General features: G+C 37.7%; 1 non-coding gene across 1 annotated transcript; it reads left to right on the top strand.

The window, feature by feature from the left end:
- Positions 1–6,432: 6,432 nt before the first annotated feature.
- LOC112907127 (small nucleolar RNA SNORD109A) lies at positions 6,433–6,499 on the top strand. The gene has a single exon (XR_003232710.1). It is a non-coding gene; the product is annotated as a small nucleolar RNA SNORD109A (small nucleolar RNA).
- The last annotated feature ends 903 nt before the right edge of the window (positions 6,500–7,402 follow it).

The following is a 7,402-nucleotide window of genomic DNA, read 5'->3' as shown; positions in this document are numbered from 1 at the left end:
TCCTTTCCCCAATACAACTTGTTTTTGGCCACTCAGCACTGAGCAAAATGACTACAAGGAAAAACTCATCTCAAAAGAAAGAATCAGAAACAGTCCTCTCTCCCACAGAGTTACAAAATTTGGATTACAATTCAATGTCAGAAAGCCAATTCAGAAGCACTATTATAAAGCTACCGGTGGCTCTAGAAAAAAGCATAAAGGACTCAAGAGACATCATGACTGCAGAATTTAGATCTAATCAGGCATAAATTAAAAATCAATTGAATGAGATGCAATCCAAACTAGAGGTCCTACCGACGAGAGTTAATGAGGTGGAAGAACTAGTGAGTGACATAGAAGACAATTTGATGGAAAAGAGGGAAACTGAAGAAAAAGAGACAAACAAAAGATCATGAGGATAGATTAAGGGAAATAAGTGACAGTCTGAGGAAGAAAAACCTATGTTTAATTGGGGTTCCCGAGGGTAATGAAAGGGACAGAGGTCCAGAATATGTATTTGAACAAATCATAGCTGAGAACTTTCCTAATCAGGGAAGGGAAACAGGCATTCAGATCCAGGAAATAGAGATAACCACCCCCCTAAAATCAGTAAAAACTGTTCAACGCCTCGACATTTAATAGTTAAGCTGGCAAATTCCAAAGATAAAGAGAAGATCCTTAAAGCAGCAAGAGACAAGAAATCTCTAACATTTATGGGGGAGAAGTATTAGGGTAACAGCAGACCTCTCCACAGAGACCTGGCAGGCCAGAAAGGGCTGCAGGATATATTCAGGATCCTAAATGAGAAAAACATGCAACCAAGAATGCTTTATCCAGCAAGGCTCTCATTCAGAATGGAAGGAGAGATAAAGAGCTTCCAAGACACGTAGGAACTGAAAGAATATGTGACCTCCAAACCAGCTCTGCAAGAAATTTTTAGGGGGACTCTTAAAATTCCCGTTTAAGAAGAAGTCCAATGGAACAATCCACAAAAACAGGGACTGAATAGGTATCATGATGACACTAAACTCATATCTTTAAATAGTAACTCTGAACGTGAATGGGCTTAATGACCCCATCAAAAGGAAGGGTGTCAGACTGGATAAAAAAGCAAGACCCACCTATCTGCTGTCTACAAGAGACTCATTTTAGACAGAAGGACACCTACAGCCTGAAAAAAAGGTTGGAGAACAATTTACCATTCAAATGGTCCTCAAAAGAAAGCAGGGGTAGCCATCCTTATATCAGATAAACAAAAATTTACTCCAAAGACTGTAGTGAGCTATGAAGAGGGACACGATATCATACTTAAAGGATCTATCCAACAAGAGGACTTAAAAATCCTCAATATATATGCCTTGAATGTGGGAGCTGTAAAAAATATCAATCAATTCATAACCAAAATTAAGACAGATTCTAATACACTTATACTTGATGACTTCAATCTAGCGCATTCTACACTCAATAGGTCTTCTAAACACAACATCTCCAAAGAAACGAGAGCTTTAAATGATACACTGGACAAGGTGGATTTCACAGATATCTATAGAACTTTATATCCAAACACAACTGAATACACATTCTTCTCCAGGGCACATGGAACTTTCTCCAGAATGAACCACATACTGGGTCACAAATCAGGTTTTAACCGATACCAAAAGATTGGGATAGACCCCTGCATATTCTCAGACCATAATCCCTTGCAATTAGAAGTAGTCACAACAAGAAGTTTGGAAGGACTTCAAACACGTGGAGGTTAAGGACCATCCTGCTAAAAGATGAAAGGGTCAACCAGGAAATTAAGGAAGAATTAAAAAGATTCATGGAAACTAATGAGAATGAAGATACAACCATTCAAAATCTTTGGGATGCAGCAAACCAGTCCTGAGGGAGAAATACATCGCAATACAATCATCCATCCAAAAACTGGAAAAAACTCAAATACAAAAGCTAACCTTACTCCTAAAGGAGCTAGAAAAAAAAACAGCAAAAGGATCCTACACCCAGCAGAAGAAGAGAGTTAATAAAGATTCGAGCAGAACTCAACGAAATCGAGACCAGAAGAAATGTGGAACAGATCAACAAGCAGGTTCTTTGAAAGAATTAATAAGATACATAAACCATTAGCCAGCCTTATTAAAAAGAAGAGAGAGAGAAGACTCAAATTAACAAAATCATGAATTAGAAAGGAGAGATCACTACCAACACCAAGGAAATACAAACGATTTTAAAAACATATTATGAGCAGCTATACACCAATAAATTAGGCAATCTAGAAGAAATGGATGCATTTCTGGAAAACCACAAACTAGCAAAACTGGAACAGGAATAAATAGAAAACCTGAACAGGCCAATAACCAGGGAGGAAAATGAAGCAGTCATCAAAAAACCTCCCAAGACACAAAAGTCCAGGGCCAGATGGCTTCCCTGGGGAATGCTATCAAACGTTTAAAGAAACCATACTTATTCTACTAAAGCTGTTCAGAAAAATAGAAAGAGATGGAGTACTTCCATACTCATTCTATGAGGCCAGCATCACCTTAATTCTAAAACCAGACAGACCCCACCAAAAAGGAGAATTATAGACCATTATCCCTGATGAACATGGATGCAAAAATTCTCAAGAAGATATTAGCCAATAGGATCCAACAGTACATTAAGAAGATTATTCACGATGACCAAGTAGGATTTATCCCCAGGATGCAAGGCTGGTTGAACACTCATAAAACAATCAATGTGATTCATCATATCAGCAAGAGAAAAACCAAGAACCATATGATCCTCTCAAGAGATGGAGAGAAAGCATTTGACAAAATACAGCATCCATTCCTGATCAAAACTCCTCAGAGTGTAGGGATAGAGGGAACATTCCTCAACATCTTAAAAGCCATCTATGAAAAGCCCACAGCAAATATCATTGTCAATGGGGAAGCACTGGGAGCCTTTCCCCTAAGATCAGGAACAAGACAGGGATGTCCACTCTCACCACTGCTATTCAACATAGTACTAGAAGTCCTAGCCTCAGCAATCAGGCAACAAAAAGAAATAAAAGGCATTCAAATTGGCAAAGAAGAAGTCAAACTCTCCCTCTTCACCGATGACATGATACTCTAAATAGAAAACCCAAAAGACTCCACCCCAAGATTGCTAGAACTCATACAGCAATTCAGCAGTGTGGCAGGATACAAAATCAATGTCCCGAAATCAGTGGCATTTCTATACACTAACAATGAGACTGAAAAAAGAGATATTAAGGAGTCAATCCCATTTACAATTGCACCCCAAAGCATAAGATTCCTAGGAATAAGCCTAACCAAAGAGGTAAAGGATCTATATCCTAAAAACTACAGAACACTTCTGAAGGAAATTGAGGAAGACACAAAGAGATGGAAAAATATTCCATACTCATGGATTGGCAGAATTAATATTGTGAAAATGTCAATGTTTTCCCAGGCCAATTTACACATTTAATGCAATCCCTATCAATATACCATGGACTTTCTTCACAGCATTAGAACAAATTATTTTAAGATTTGTGTGGAATCAGAAAAGACCCCAAATAGCCAGGGGAATTTTAATAAAGAAAATCATAGCTGCTGGCATCACAATGCCAGATTTCAGGTTGTACTACAAAGCTGTGGTCATCAAGACAGTGTGTTACTGGCAGAAAAACAGACACATAGATCAATGGAACAGAATAAAGAATCCAGAAATGGACCCTCAACTTTATGTTCAAGTAATATTCGACAAAGCAGGAGAGACTATCCACAGGAAGAAAGACGGTCTCTTATATGGTGCTGGGAAAATTGGACATCCACATGCAGAAGAATGAAACTGGACCACTCTCTTGCACCATACACAAGGATAAACTCAAAATGGATGAAAGATCTAAATGTGAGACAAGACTCCATCAAAATCCTAGAGGAGAACACAGGCAACACCGTTTTTGAACTCGGCCACAGTAACTTCTTGCAAGATATATCCATGAAGGCAAGAGAAACAAAAGCAAAAATGAACTATTGGGACCTCATCAAGATAAGAAGCTTTTGCACAGCAAAGGATACAGTCAACAAAACTAAAAGACAAGCTACAGAATGGGAGAACATATTTGCAAATTACGTATCAGATAAAGGGCTAGCTCCCAAGATCTATAAAGAACTTATTAAACTCAACAGCAAAGAACTAAACAATCCAATCATGAAATGGGCAAAAGACATGAAGAGAAATCTCACAGAGGAAGACATAGACATGGCCAACAAGCACATGAGAAAATGCTCTGCATCACTTGCCATCAGGGAAATACAAATCAAAACCACAATGAGATTCCACCTCACACCAGTGAGAATGGGGAAAATTAACAAGGCAGGAAACCAAAAATGTTGGTAGGATGTGGAGAAAAGGGAAACCTCTTACACTGTTGGTGGGAATGTGAACTGATGCAACCACTCTGGAAAACTGTGTGGAGGTTCCTCCAAGAGTTAAAAATAGACCTGCCCTACGACCCAGTAATTGCACTGCTGGGGATTTACCCCAAAGATTCAGATGCAATGAAATGCCAGGACACGTGCACCCTAATGTTTCTAGCAGCAATGTCCACAATAGCCAAACTGCAGAAAGAGCCTCAGTGTCCATCGAAAGATGAATGGATAAAATGATATGGTCTATGTATACAATGGAATATTACTCAGCCATTAGTAATGACAAATACCCGCCATTTGCTTAGACGTGGTTGGAACTGGATGGTATTATGCTGAGTGAAGTAAGTCAATCAGAGGACAAGCATTATATGGTCTCATGCATTTGGGGAATATAAATAATAGTGAATGGGAATAAAGGGAAAGGGAAAAGAAATGGGTAGGAAATATCAGAAAGGGAGACAAAACATGGAAGACTCCTAACTCTGGGAAATGAACTAGGGCTGGTGGAAGGGGAGGAGGGCAGGGGTTGGGGGTGACTGGGTGGCGGGCACTGAGTGGGGGCACTTGATCGGATGAGCACTGCGTGTTATTCTTTATGTTGGCAAATTGAACACCAATAAAAAATAAATTTATTATTAAAAAATAACACTTCAACTGCAATATCACTTAATGTGTCACTCTAATGAAGTTTCTGGGAAGCTTCTGGAGCTGCCATTATAACCAGATTTACTGAAGTCAAGTTCAATATCTATCTGTGCTTTTTCCTACTGTAAGATAAGGACAAGTAGTAAACTGTTAAGAGCATTAGTGTGGTATGAGGAATGATAATTGATTGGTTCTGGTCCTGTCTGGATCAAGAATAAGCATAAGTACCTGAGGTTGCTGAGGTCCAGCTAAGTGGCCTTCTAATAAGACAAATAAAACTCACTTTTAGTACTGCTCAATTGATGAAGTCATCAGTAATCCTCATAAAAGTTCTCATATACCCCTTTCTAATATTCCTCAATAATCTCACAATACTCCTACTATATTCTTTTCATTTTTCACATCACAGGGCATTTTTAACATCACAAGGTATTTTCAGTCTTTATTGACTGAATACAGCTTTATAATTTCTGTAGCGATAACTACCATATACTTATTTAAGTAGCTCAGCAGAGAGAATTATTGGCCATTTGCAAAGTAAAGAACTCAGGGAGGAAACAAATGAATAAATGATATGACAGAAATGACAAAGGATCTAGCAACTGTGGTGTTTGTGGCAAGGGATGTCTGTGTGATTAATTAAAGCAGAACTAATATTATGTATTATTTTAATTTCATGCATTGTCTCATCTGACCTATTTTTTTTTTGTAATGTTTTACAGATCAAATGGTAGAAGAGGTGTCTGGTTTTTTTTCAAGTTAATAAGTTACTTTCAGGAAAGAAAGGTGAGTTGCTATCCTGGTGCTTTTGAAATTATATGTTTCATGACTGGTGATGTAAATACTTCAAATCAGTTAGTTCATTCTTTCTGAGGCCTAAGGAAGAGTATTTTTATGATAGATATTTTTCCCAGTGAGTATCCCTACATGGAACAAGGTATCCTCATGTTTTCTACCCTTTTAAAAATATTTTTAAAGTAACCCAAGTAACTTTAGGAAATTATTCCTTTTTTTTTCCCACAAGTTCGCATTGGATGAAAATAATCGTGTAGTGAAATTCAACTGTGCTAAGTTCTGATTTTCTATCTTTATCTGAAATATTCACAACATAGATGCTTCTACTAATATTTACACTATAATCACATTTTATATTATTTTGGTACCTCATTTTCACTTTAAAATTTTAGTTGACTAAAGGGTTTCTTTATATCCCCTGTAGATCTTACCTAATTTTATTAGACCAATCAAAAGTAGCATTTTAAAAGCTATATGGGTTTCATTATTTAGGTACTAAACAAAGTCTCTACCACACATTTACTGTTCTTTATTCAAACCTGCACAACATAAGCCTGGCTATGGAAATGCTTATTTGTTGGGAGGGTGCTTGTCTGGATCAATGATGAGCACAATTGTCTGAGGATGCTGAGGGACTCATTCCAGATGTCAATCTGAGGTCCAGATGAGTTGCCCTCTACTAGGACAAATAAGACTCTCAGAGCCTGGCTGTCTGTAGTAACCCTTCAGTGACAACATAACACCACTTTTAGCATGATTTTTCTTTTTTTTCCCAGAACAGGGCTTGTGTCTTGTTTTATAAGTTACTATCGCCTTTTTTAAAGATTTTTATTTATTTATTTATTCATGAGAAACAGAGAGAGAGAGAGAGAGGCAGAGACACAGGCAGAGGGAGAAGCAGAGGGATAAGCAGGCTCCATGCAGGAAGCCTGACACAGGACTGGATCCTGGGACTCCAGGATCATGTCCTGGGTTGAAGGCTGGCACTAAGCCGCTGAGCCACCCATGGATCCTCTGCACCTTTAGACACAATCAGTGATCCAAGACTTGCTTTGTTTTGCTTACTTTGTTTTTTTTGTTTGTTTGTTTGTTTGTTTTGTTTTTTTTGTTTTTTTGGGTTTTTTTTGTTTTGCTTACTTTGAACAAAAGTTGCCAATAGATACTTACATAGAGAAAATATGTTCTTGAGTAACCAATGAGGGAATAAAAATTTTGATTTAAGAAGGAGGGAAGCAACTGTAATGGATACTGAGATTCTCATTTTGGCCAAAAGAAGAAAAGATTGTATGCCTATATTAAATAATGACAATGAAACCAACTTTAGCTTTTTGTTAATTTTACTGTTGAATATTTTCTGATACTCTGTTTTTCTTTCTGTCATGTTTTGCTGAGTTAGAAGAACTGAGATCAGAGCTTTGACTTCAGAGAATGGAGGTGAGTGACTAAACAAAGATACTTTGAAGCTCATATGACATATTCTGTTTGCCAGGTCTTGAGGCCTCTATGTTCATTTTTTTCAGAAGCTTATTCAAGAATATTCTTATAATGTGCCTTTTTCCTCATTG

Source organism: Vulpes vulpes, chromosome 14, assembly GCF_048418805.1.
Source record: "Vulpes vulpes isolate BD-2025 chromosome 14, VulVul3, whole genome shotgun sequence".
In the NCBI taxonomy this organism is placed as follows: domain Eukaryota; kingdom Metazoa; phylum Chordata; class Mammalia; order Carnivora; family Canidae; genus Vulpes; species Vulpes vulpes.
The sequence above is the reverse complement of the archived record's forward strand: the minus strand, read 5'-3'. Positions and strand labels throughout refer to the sequence as shown.